General features: G+C 42.8%; 1 long non-coding RNA gene across 1 annotated transcript in view; it reads left to right on the plus strand.

Moving 5' to 3' along the window:
* The first annotated feature begins 262 nt into the window (after positions 1 to 262).
* The window catches only part of LOC116518800, a 67,790-nt gene continuing 55,524 nt past the window's right edge, over positions 263 to 12,528 (plus strand). The window contains exon 1 of the long non-coding RNA XR_004256584.1: positions 263 to 366. This is a non-coding gene — a long non-coding RNA (uncharacterized LOC116518800). The remainder of the gene's footprint in view (positions 367 to 12,528) is intronic.

The raw sequence follows: 12,528 nt of genomic DNA on the forward strand, positions 1-12,528 counted from the left end.
ATCAAAATCGTACTAGGAAACAAATGAAACAACATAAACCCGCGAGAAAGCAAAATAAAGTAGCCCTTTTGTATGAGCATCTTATCAATCTAATCGGTAAAACTCCAAAAATCAGAGTGGGTGGTGGTTTTTTTGTTTTTGTTTTGGCACCTCAAGCCCGAAACACAGACTCTTCTTCCCTTTTCCCAAAAACTTTGCAGTTCGAGCCCAGCGCTCCTCCCGATCGGCGCCTCTGGACTCGATTGCTCCGGCCTGGCCCCGCCGCCGCCGCCGCCGCCTTCCTGGGCCCTCGCTTTGCCAGCGCCGCCGCGATTAGCCGGGTCTGGAAAGATGGCCTCCTCGGAGCAGGCTGAGCAACCTGGGCAGGTGAGCCTGGGCTGGAGCGGGCGAGGGAGGGGGCGGAGGCCCCGAAGGGGGGCTCTCCTCACCCCCGGGAGGTGGAGAGGGGCGCTCGGGGCCCTCGGGGGCTTCGGCCTCGGCTCCTCGGAGCTGCAAAGAGCGGGGAAGCCCCCCGGCTCCATCAGGGGAAGGGCAGATAGATGGGGCGCCCTTCGCCCCGTAAGGGAGGGAGGAGAGGAGGGGGTGCCCCTTTCTTTCCCGTAGCCCCCCCTCTCCACCCCTCACCCCCCTCCCTCCAACCCCCCCCAAGGTCGGCTCTTAGGGGGGAAATCCCTAGAAATACCCTGGAGATAGGGGGAGGAGAGGATTTTGCTTAATACAATGCAATTCATATAATATCATAATTGATATAAAACAATATAATGTAATTATTATAATAATTATTATATTTTATTTGTTTCCTAGTATAATTTGATTGCTTGTTTAATATCCTATGACTATCACTAAATGTTTGTACCTTATGATTCTTGACCAGTGTATTCTGTTTTATTTTTATTTTTTTATGTACACGGAGAGCCTATGCACCAAAGACAAATTCCATGTGTGTCCTGTCACACCTGGCCAATAAAGAATTCTATTCTATTCTATATTCTATTCTATTCTATATTCTACTTTACCCTACCCCACACCACACCACACCACACTGCCCTGCCCTACCCTACCCTATTCCTTATTCTATTCTATTCCTTATTCTATTCTATTCCTTATTCTATTCTATTCTATTCTATATTCTAATTCTACTCTACTCTACCCTACCCTATTCCCTGTTCTATTCTATTCTATTCTATTCTCTATCCTATTCTCTATTCTAATTCTACTCTACCCTATCCTACTCTACCCTACCCTGTTCCTTATTCTATTCTATTTTCTATTCTAATTCTATACTCTACCCCACTCTACCCTACCCTACCCTATTCACTGTTCTATTCTATTCTCTATCCTATTCTCTATTCTATTCTACTCTACTCTACCCTATTCTACCATACCCTGTTCCTTATTCTATTTTATTCCTTATTCTATTCTATTCTATTCTCTATTCTAATTCTACTCTACCCTACCCTGTTCCTTTATTCTATTTTCTATTCTACTCTACGCTACCCTACCCTATTTCCTGTTCTATTCTATTCTCTATTCTATTCTCTATTCTATTCTACTTTACCCTACCCTGTTCTTTTTCTATTCTATTCCTTATTCTATTCTATTCTATTCTCTATTCTCTATTCTAATTCTACTCTACCCTACCCTTATTCTACTCTATTTTCTATTCTAATTCTACTCTACCCTACCCTACCCTACCCTATTCCCTGTTCTATTCTATTCTCTATCCTATTCTCTAGTCTAATTCTACTCTACCCTACCCTATTCCTTATTCTATTCCTTATTCTATTCTATTCTATTCTATTCTCTATTCTAATTCTACTCTACCCTACTCTACCCTACCCTTATTCTATTCTATTTTCTATTCTAATTCTACTCTACCCTACCCTACCCTATTCCCTGTTCTATTCTATTCTCTATCCTATTCTCTAGTCTAATTCTACTCTACCCTACCCTATTCCTTATTCTATTCCTTATTCTATTCTATTCTGTTCCATTCCATTCCTTATTCTATTCTATTCTCTGTCTGTTCTAATGGGAGGGGAGAAGGAAGGGAACCCTTGTGTCCCACATAAATTAAGTCAGGGAGGTGAGAAATGGGCTCTTCTATCCTTCCCCTCCCTTAAGAAAAAGGCAAGGCGGTATCTCTAAACAGGGGATGGATGGAGGCGTTGGGGATTTGCATATAAATGAAGGCAGGCGATGGGTGAGAAATGGGCTTTTCTACCCTCCCCTCTAGAAAAGACAAGAGAAGGGGGAATCCCTAAAAGGGGATGGATGGATGGAGGGGTTGGGGGAGTTTCATGGTGCATTGTGAAGGGGCAAAGGAAAACTTAGTTTCTACCCCTTTGGAAAGGACCCAGGGTAAGGAGTAAGTCCTATCCTTTGCAGCTGTCTCAAATGAAAGGCAGGAAAGAGGGAGGGGGGGTTCTTTACATGCAGAGCACAGCAATCCAGGGCTGGAAGGGACTTCGGAGGTCATCTAGTTCAACCCCCTGCTCCAACAAGAGACCTTAGAACACCTTGGTTATTTTGGTGCCTCCAACACAGAGGAGAAATTCCCAGAAAAGGGAGGGAGTTTACTAGGCAAGGCTGCCATGCAGAGGAAGGCACAGATAGTCCCCGACTTACGACAACAACTGAGGCCAAAGTTTCTTTAGTTGGGCGTGTGATGGAAGTTGTAGTCCTGCGTTGACAGGGCACTAGGGTGCCAGGCACAATCTGCAAATCTGCAGGGTCTCCTTTTCCCAAGGAAGAGGTGTGACAGGTTTACCTTCCCTTGTCCCCAGCCTGGGAAGGCCGAGGTCCAAAGTAAGAGGGATAACAAAACATTGGTGAAGAGAAATAAAAACCATGTTTCTCTTTATCATACTTAAATTCTTATCCTCCTGAATGGATTCCTGTTATTTGAACCCAGGCATCCTAAGCAGCTGATGAACATTTTGGTCAGCCAGTGTGCCGTGCCTAGAATAGAATAGAATAGAATAAGAAATAGAATAGAATACGGAATAGAAAAGAATAGAATAAGAAATAGAAAGAATAGACTAGAATAAGAAGTAGAATAGAATAGAATAAGAAAGACTAAGAAATAGAATAGAATAAGAAATGGGATAGAATAAGGAATAGAAAAGAATAGAATAAGAAATAGAATAGAATAAGAAATGGAATAGAATAAGAAATAGAATAGAATAGAATAAGAAAGACTAAGAAATAGAATAGAATAAGAAATGGGATAGAATAAGGAATAGAAAAGAATAGAATAAGAAATAGAATAGAATAAGAAATAGAATAGAATAAGGAATAGAAAAGAATAGAATAAGAAATAGAAAAGAATAGAATAAGAAATAGAATAGAATAGAATAGAATAAGAAATGGAATAGAATAAGAAATAGAAAAGAATAGAATAAGAAATAGAATGAGAATAGAATAAGAAATGGAATAGAATAAGAAATAGAATAGAATAAGAAAGACTAAGAAATAGAATAGAATAAGAAATGGATAGAATAAGGAATAGAAAAGAATAGAATAAGTAAAATAATAGAATAAGAAATAGAATAGGAAATACAATAGAATAAGGAATAGTAAATAATAGAATAAGAAATAGAAAAGAATAGAATAGAATAAGAAAAATAATAGAATAAGAAATAGAATAGAATAGGAAATTGAATAAAATAAAAAATAGGATAGACTAAGACATTGAATTGAATTGAATTCTTTTTTGGCCAAGTGTGATTGGACATACAAGGAATTTGTCTTTGGTGCATATGCTCTCAGTGAACATAAAGAAAAATAAAATAGAATACATTCATCAAGAATCATAGAATACAACACTTAGTGATAGTCATAGGTTACTAATAAGCAATCAAATCTTACTAGGAAACAAATAAAACAATATAAATTGTAAAGATACCGGCAACATGGATACAGCCATAAGTGGGAAGCGATAGATACTAGGAAGGAAGAGAAGAATAATAGTAATACAGTCTTAGTAGATAGTTTGACAGTGTTGAGGGAATGATTGGTTTAGCATAGTGATGGCATTCGGGGAAAAACTGTCCTTGTGTCTAATTGTCTTGGTGTGCCATGCCCTATAGTGTCGTTTTGAGGGTAGGAGTTGAAACAATTTATGTCCCGGATGCGAGGGGTATATAGATATTTTCACGGCCCTCTTTTTGACTCCTGCAGTGTCCAGGTCCTCAATGGAAGGCAGGTTGGCAGCCATTGTTTTTTCTGCAGTTCTGATTATCCTCTGAAGTCTGCGTCTGTCTTGTTGGGTTGCAGAGCCAAATCTCATAGCTATGGAGGTGCAGATGACAGACTCAATAATTCCTCTGTAGAACAGAATCAGCAATTAAGCAATTAAGAATCAATTCTTAATCCCTTTCTAACAGTAGACCATGGATTCATTTTTAAGCTGTTGTTGTTGTTAGTTGCAAAGTCGTGTCCGACCCATTGCAACCCCATGGACAACGTTTCTCCAGGCCTTCCTGTCCTCTACCATCCTCTGGAGTCCATTTAAGCTCATACCAACTGCTTCAATGACTCCATCCAGCCACCTCCTTCTCTGCTGTCCCCTTCTTCTTTTGCCCTCCATCGTTCCCAGCATGAGGCTCTTCTCCAGGGAGTCCTTCTTCCTTCTCATCAGGTGGCCAAAGTCTTTGAGTTTCCTCTTCAGGATTTAGGACCTTCTAAAGAGCAGCCAGGGTTGATCTCCTCTAGGACTGACCGGTTGGATGGCCTTGCAGTCCAAGGGACTCAATGCAGAAGTCTTCTTCTCCAGCACCAGAGTTCAAAGGCCTCCATTCTTTGGCGCTCAGCTTTCCTTATGGTCCAACTTTCACAGCCATCCATTGCAACTGGGAAAACCATCATCTTGACTTTGCACACTTTTGCTGGCAGGGTGATGTCTCTGCTTTTTAGTATTCTGTCTAGATTTGTCATTGCTTTCCTCCCCAGGAATAGCATCTTTTAATTTCTTGGCTGCAGTCCCCATCTGCGGTGATCTTGGAGCCCAGGAAAATGAAATCTGACACTACCTCCATTTCTTCCCCTTCTATTTGCCAGGAATTGAGTGGGCCGGATGCCATGATCTTCTCTTTCTTAATGTTGAGTTCCAAGCCAACTTTTGCACTCTCCTCCTTCACCCGCCTCAAGGAGCTCTTTAGTTCCTCTTCACTTTCTGCCATTAAGAGTGGCATCATCTGCATATCTGAGGTTGTTGGTATTTCTCCCGGCAATCTCAATCCCAACTTTTGATTCATCTAGCCCCACCTTCCTCATGATGTGCTCCGCCTATAGGTTAAATAGGCAGGACGACAGTATGCTAAGAGCCGAGGTGGCACAGTGGTTAGGGTGAAGTACTGCAGGCCACTTCAGCTGACTGTTATCTGCAGTTCAGCGGTTCTAATCTCACCGGCTCAAGGTTGACTCAGCCTTCCATCCTTCCGAGGTGGGTGAAATGAGGACCCAGACTGTGGGGGGCGATATGCTGACTCTGTAAACCGCTTAGAGAGGGCTGAAAGCCCTATGAAGCGGTATATAAGTCTAACTGCTATTGCTATACGGCCTTGCTTTCCCAATTGTGAACCAATCTGTGGTTCCGTGCCCAGTTGTTAGGCTGTGTACAACCACAATTGTATCAGGTCTGTATCAGGACTAGCTGTGACGGGTGCAGGAGTCTGGTGATTTTCAATTGAAAGCTGATGTATTTAAGAGGCTGAATAAGGACCAGAAAATTATTCTGCAGAAAGCCTGTTTTTCTACCCTTGGGTTTTTATATATACTCTGTCTTTGTTGTTTTTTTTTGTTTGTTTTTTTTCTTAATCTATTTCTTTAGACACGTCTATAAAGATTTGTCTTTTTCTTACTCCTTCATCTTAACCTGAACTGATTTATATGGCTCAATATCTTCTCATAATAGCCAAATGAAGCTCTAATTGGATGAATCATTTAGGCCATGTCTCTGAGGAGTCTGGAAGAGGTTTTTTTTTCTAAATATCTCTCCATTTATGTAAAATTCAATAAAGTCTTTAAAAGGGGGAAAAAAGAGAGCAATTGTGGTTTCTGAGAAGATAATAGATGAGAGCAGCTGAGAAATTCCGGCTCAATACACAAGCTGAAAAGGAAGAACGAGGCAGGCTTGTAATCACTGGGCCCTCTTTCTTTTATCACAACATAACAGGGATGAAAAATGCTTGGTATTAAAAAAAAATTGGGGGAAAGTGGGGGCTAATTTTTCTATGGAAATAGAATAGAATATAGAATAATAGAGTTGGAAGGGACCTTGGAGGTCTTCTACTCCAACCCCCTGCCTAGGCAGGAAACCCTACAACACGTCAGTTGAATAGTTACCCAACATCATCTTAAAAATGTCCAGTGTCGGAGCATTGACAACTTCTGGAGGCAAGTTGTTCCACTGATTAATTGTTCTCACTGTCAGGAAATTCTTCCTTAGTTCTAAGTTGCTTCTCTCCTTGATTACTTTCCACCTATTTTGCTTCTTGTCCTGCCCTCAGGTGCTTTGGAGAATACCTTGACTCCCTCTTCCTTGTGGCAACCCCTGAGATACTGGAACACTGTTATCATGTCTCCCCGTGTCTTCTTTTTCACTAAACTAAACATGCCCAGTTCCTGCAACCATTCATCATATGGTTTAGCCCCCAGTCCCCTTATCCTCTTTCTTGCTCTTCTCTGCACACTTTCTAGAGTCTCCACATCTTTTTTACATTGTGGCGACCAAAACTGGATGCCGTATTCCAAGTGTGGCCTCACCAAGGCCTTATAAAGTGGCATTAACACTTCACATGATCTTGATCCCTCTGTTGATGCAGCCTAGAACTGTGTTGGCTTTTTTGGCAGCTGCTGCACACGGCTGGCTCCTATTTAAATGGTTGTCTACTAGGACTCCAAGATCCCTCTCCCAGTTACTACTGTTGAGCAAGGTACCACCTATACTGTACCTGTGCATTTCGTTTTTCTAGCCTAAATGTAGAAAGATGTGCTCTTCAATTCTCTTAGCACAGGGCTGCACAATTATTGTTATCCATGGTGACACACCAGACCAGGCGTCGGCAACCTTAAACACTCAAAGAACCACAAAGGTCCTAACCAGAAGCCCTACCGTTCAATTCTGGAGCCGACTGGAAGTCTGGTTCCCCCCCACCATAGTCTCCTCCTAGCGCAGCATCCTTTTTCCTCTGCTGACTGGAAGTCTGGTTGCCCCCCCCCCCCCCTACATATGCACCATAGAGTCTTCTCCTAGTGCTGTGTCTTTTTTCCTCTGCTGACTGGAAGGACGGTTTCCCCACCATAAAGTCTCCTCCTAGTACAGTGTCCCTTTTTCCTCTACCTGTCCTAACCGAAAGCCCTATTCATTGTGGAGCTGCCTGGCGACAAGGAGCCGCAGCAGAGGGATGAAAGAGCCACATGCGGCTCCAGACCCACAAGTTGCCAACCCCTGCACCAGAATGAATGAAACATGTTGCGACCCACTTTCTGAAAATCAATGGGGCAGCAGCCTTATCAGAAGAGGCCCCAGGAAGTTTAAAAGGGGTGTCCCCCCCCCAAAAAAAAGGCTCTTTAAGCACCTACAAGTCTAAAGCACCAATTTTGCCCCATTAAGCCTCCCCAAATTATAAAAAAAACACACAAAAATGGGTCACACTCATTTAGGGGCTACCAAGAAGGCCACACTTTCCGAACCTCACTGTAGAAAAACCTGGATATATTTCTGCCAAGAGTTTCTTTGAAGCACCACACCACGCTGCCCCCTCCTATTCTTTCCCCATTCTTTTTTAATTCAGAAACTTCTTGAATGCCGCATAAAGGCAGATACCTGTTTGAATATTAATCAGGAGACAGAACTTCACCGAAGTCTATTCCAATTGCCCTTTCATCTTTTTCCACCTGCAGACTCTGGAGGTCAAACGTTTCTTCGCCTATACAAATACTAACATATTAATTGGATTTGCGGTGGTGCATGCTTGTTTGTTAGTCTATCAGTTGCACTGTTGGTTTTATTTTATTTTTTTTAAAAGAAGTTCAGTTACCTTCCCCACAGCTTTCTATCTCCTCCCCCCACCCCTTTCCAGTCAGAAATCTTCTTTCTTTCTTTCTTTCTTTCTTTCTTTCTTTCTTTCTTTCTTTCTTTCTTTCTTTCTTTCTTTCTTTCTTCCTTCCTTCCTTCCTTCCTTCCTTCCTTCCTTCCTTCCTTCCTTCTTTCTTTCTTTCTTTCTTTCTTTCTTTCTTTCTTCGTTCTTTCTTTCTTTTTTCCCAGGACCCATTAAGCTTTTATTGAGCCAATTCTCTTAAAAATAAGTCAGGATATTCTCAAATATGTATGTATGTATGTATGTATGCATGCATGCATGCAGACAGACAGACAGACAGACAGACAGATAGATAGATAGATATATTTCAGCACTTTTGACAATAGGTTCCCAGCCTTCCTTTTTATACTTGTGTACATATGCTGTGCCAAAATCTGAGCTCTGCTGGACATTGGCCAGTTCCAAACAAAACATAATCCTCCCCTCCCAACACACCCCTTGTTGACAAATCCTGGCCTTCGCTGTTGATTCTGGACATGGCCTGAACTGAACCAAGGATCAATGAAATACGACATTGCTTGAACCGAATGGGAAAAAAAGTATGTTCCCCCAAATTTTCCAGTTTCAAGAAAGGGAAAATTCGACTTATTTTCTTCCAGGCATTGCCACCCCCACATCTTGGTTCAAATACAGCAAGGCTGGATCCTCCCTCTCCCCCCCACCTTCCCCTTGCACAAGACTCCAGAATATTGCCCAAGAGTTGCAGTAGAGAGATTCCTCCTCTGGCTGCTTCAACCTTCTCTCAGAATGCCATGAAATGCCATTGCAAAGGTGGAAATATCCTGCCAGGGGACAAATAATGATTGTGCCCCAGAGGTAGCCTCCACAGGTATGCTCCAGAGGTATGCTTTGTCCCAGAAGTACCCTCCAGAGGTATGCTTTGCAGCATAGGTGGAAACAACTCACATTCACAAAGGATTCTGGACACAACAGTGCCTTCTCTCCGTTGGCGAGATTCCGCCATAAATCTTGTTTCTCCATTGAGCTTTTTGGAGAAGAAAAGGGGCTTGAGAGTAGACAGTTCTCTTTTGGCAAACTAAGGTTTGGATACAGAAAGAGCCCCTGAAGAAAATAGACGGTGGGGGGTCAGTGAAAGATGAGCTTAGCTGGAGGAAACAGGAAAGTGTGATGAACTCAAGAGGGCCCCATCTTGAGTCTCTACGGTATGCAGGGAAAAGAGGGGAACGACTGTTATTTTAGCCCAGCTCTGGAGCCGCATGTGGCTCTTTCATCCCTCTGCTGCGGCTCCCTGTTGCTCAAAATATCCGTCAATGTGTGATACCTGCCGGCACGGGATTTATTGAGCTTTTCGACACCCACGCACCCCGCCCCCGGGTAGGCCAACCATGGATAAATCCAAGGGGGAAAAAAGTTTCAGAAGAAAACACAACTACATTTGCTAGTTCGGTGGCCGCTCAGGAAATAGTCAGGCACGGGAAGGAGTTTTTGTGGCTCCCGGAGTTTTCTGTGGGGAACGGGTCCAAATGGCTCTTTGAGTGTTTAAGGTTGCCGACCCCTGTTTTAGCCTATATCTATAGAATTCCAGTTCCTACCTGCCTGACATATTAACATCAACATTGAGAGGGGAGTGGGCTCACCTTACTATATATAATCTCAACATATATTTCTTCTGGAAGGAGACTGCCACCGTTAATCTAACGGCGGGTCCCCTAAGGGTGTGAAATTACCCCTTCGAACTAATCGATAAAAATAATGATAAAGTTTATTTATTTATTTTTTTATATCAGGATATGTGATTATATAAAGGTATATTGTTATTAAATAGACCAGTGTTTCTCAACCTTGGCAACTTGAAGATGTCCGGACTTCAACTCCTAGAATTCCCCAGCCAGCGAATGCTGGCTGGGGAATTCTGGGAGTTGAAGTTCGGACATCTTCAAGTTGCCAAGGTTGAGAAACACTGAAATAGACAATCAAGAATGTAAGGGAATTAGGTTTATTGAAAAAAAAAATATTAATCGTATTTGAATATACGTTGTACAATGAAAGTGAGGTATCTAGTTATATTAGATGAAAAATCTGTGATTGAAAATGTAATTGAGAATACAGATGCAAAAACACTTGTAACCAAATGGCATGCTGTATGTAATGGATGATAATTTTTTTTAATGTTTAAAAATAAAATAATAAAAAAAATTGTACAAAATAATAATGATAAAGGAAGAGCCAGTTATAAACCAAACTCAGAGGAGGGAATTTAGCCCAAAGAATGGGGAGTACAGCAGTAGCACTCCCCCCCCCCCATCCCCAACCCCAGAAAATGCAAAATATCTGCATTTTCTTGAACTCTGGGGTTGAATTGCATTTTCTTTCGGTATTTGGAATTATTTGAAAATTATTGGAGGTGACCAGAGCGGGAAGCGTATTCTTAACTGGGTTTTTTGAAAAGGAGCTATAGCAGGTCTGCACATGTCTCTTTATTCCTCATACCCCATCTTGAAACCTTAATAATCCCAAACTGAGACCTTTTCTTTAAACACACCATTTCTTTTTCTTGGGCCCCAGTGTTGTTCCCAATGTTTTATATTTGTGTGAGGAATTCCTGGAGCTGCAAAATCTAATAAGACGCTGGTGAAAATCTACCGTATTTTGCGGCGTATAAGACGCACCTCCCCTAAAAGAGCGTGGAAATGTTTGTGCGTCTTATACACCGAATACAGGCATTTTTGGCCTCCCCAAGCCCCGCCCCCCGCATCCCATTTTTGTGGAAAATGGGCCATTTTTTTGCAAAATCAGACGTTCTTGCTTTTCCTCAGCCTTCAGAAGCATTCTGCGGGCTTCGGCAGGGCTTCGGGAAGGCAAAAATGCCCCCGTTTGTGCAAAAAATGGCCCGTTTTCTGCCCATTCTTCAGAACAACAGAGGCGTTTTTGCTGTTCCCCAGCCCTCAGAAGCATTCTGCAAGCTTCAGCAGGGCTGGAGGAAGGCAACGATGCCCCTGTTTTTGCAAAAAATGGCCCGTTTTTTGACCATTTTTTGCCAAAATGGGGGCTTTTGCCTTCCAGAGTGCTCTGAGACTGGGGAGGACAAAACACTTACTTACTTAGCTCTTTGAAATCTTGGTGTGTCTTATACACCAGTGCGTCTTATAGTCCGAAAAATACGGTAATTTCTCCTTGCATTATAAGGGAGAAAGAGTCAACCATGAATGAACTTTCTTCCATTTAATTCTCTGCATCATATTCACTGGTCTCCTGTCTGGCGTGGGCTTTTTAATCAGATGGAGCGGAGAAGGAAAGCAGAGCCATATCTGCGGGCATGCCAGCGTTGCCCTAGCTCGCCCACACTCCCCTTCCCAGGAGTCTCCACGCGATGCCAGAAAAGTACAGGGTTTGCGCAGAGGCTCCGGGAGGGTGTTTTCGGCCTCCGGAGGGAGGAGGGGAGACTGTTTTCGCCCTCACCAGGCTCCTAGAAAGCAAACGTCACTTTTTTTTTTTTGTTACCTTTTTAACAAAAGAAAACAAAACAGAATTCTCTCTGGCTTTGGGGCTGTTAAATTGCTTCCGTTTGGAAGCCAAAACAAATGCAACTTTGACTTTTGTATCGATGGCGGTAATCATACCACCACAAAAGGTTGCCAGCATTTGTTTCGTAGAAGGCAGGCTGTTGAGTGGCAGAAGCAAAAGCCAGAAGTGGGTGTGGATGCCCTTTTAGGGTCCCCTCTAACTAGGGACGCGGTGGCACAGTGGCCAAGACGCTGAACTTGTTCATCAGAAAGATGGGCGGTTCATATCCCCAGCGCCACATAACGGAGGGAGCTCCCGTGATTTGTCCCAGCTTCTGCCAACCTAGCAGTTCGAAAGCACGTAAAAAATGCAAGTATAAAAATAGGGACCACCTTTGGTGGGAAGGGAACAGCGTTCTGTGTGCCTTCGGGAGTTGAGTCATGCTGGCCACATGACCACGGAGACGTCTTCAGACAGCGCTGGCTCTTCGGCTTTGAAACAGAGATGAGCACCGCCCCCTAGAGTCGGGAATGACTGGCACATATGTACGAGGGGAACTTTTACCTTGACATTATCCACTAGCAAAACATGCTTGTAAACGTCTTCAGGCTTCTGCTTAATTTAACAAGAAAAAAATGGTGATTTAGATAGGGATTTAGATACCTCCACTCTTCTTCCTAAACTGTGTCTTGCACCTGGGCAATAATCAAAAGAGAAAAAGAAATTCAGAGGTGGAACATAGAGCGGCTGGTCCCTCCTTAGTTCATACATGCTCATCCTGGGATCATCTTCGCAAGCCCAGGAAAGGATGTAGCGTATTTATGGAGTTGCCAATAAATGTAAAGCCAGCTAAGATTTTCCAATTTCCTGCTCTCTGGTCTTTTTAAAATAGAGGTTGAACTTGTGACTCTCTCTGAGGAAGGGAGATGCTTTGCTCCTGAGTTACGCTTCCTTTCCC

This window comes from Thamnophis elegans, chromosome 15 (assembly GCF_009769535.1).
Source record: "Thamnophis elegans isolate rThaEle1 chromosome 15, rThaEle1.pri, whole genome shotgun sequence".
NCBI classification, from domain to species: Eukaryota; Metazoa; Chordata; class Lepidosauria; order Squamata; family Colubridae; genus Thamnophis; species Thamnophis elegans.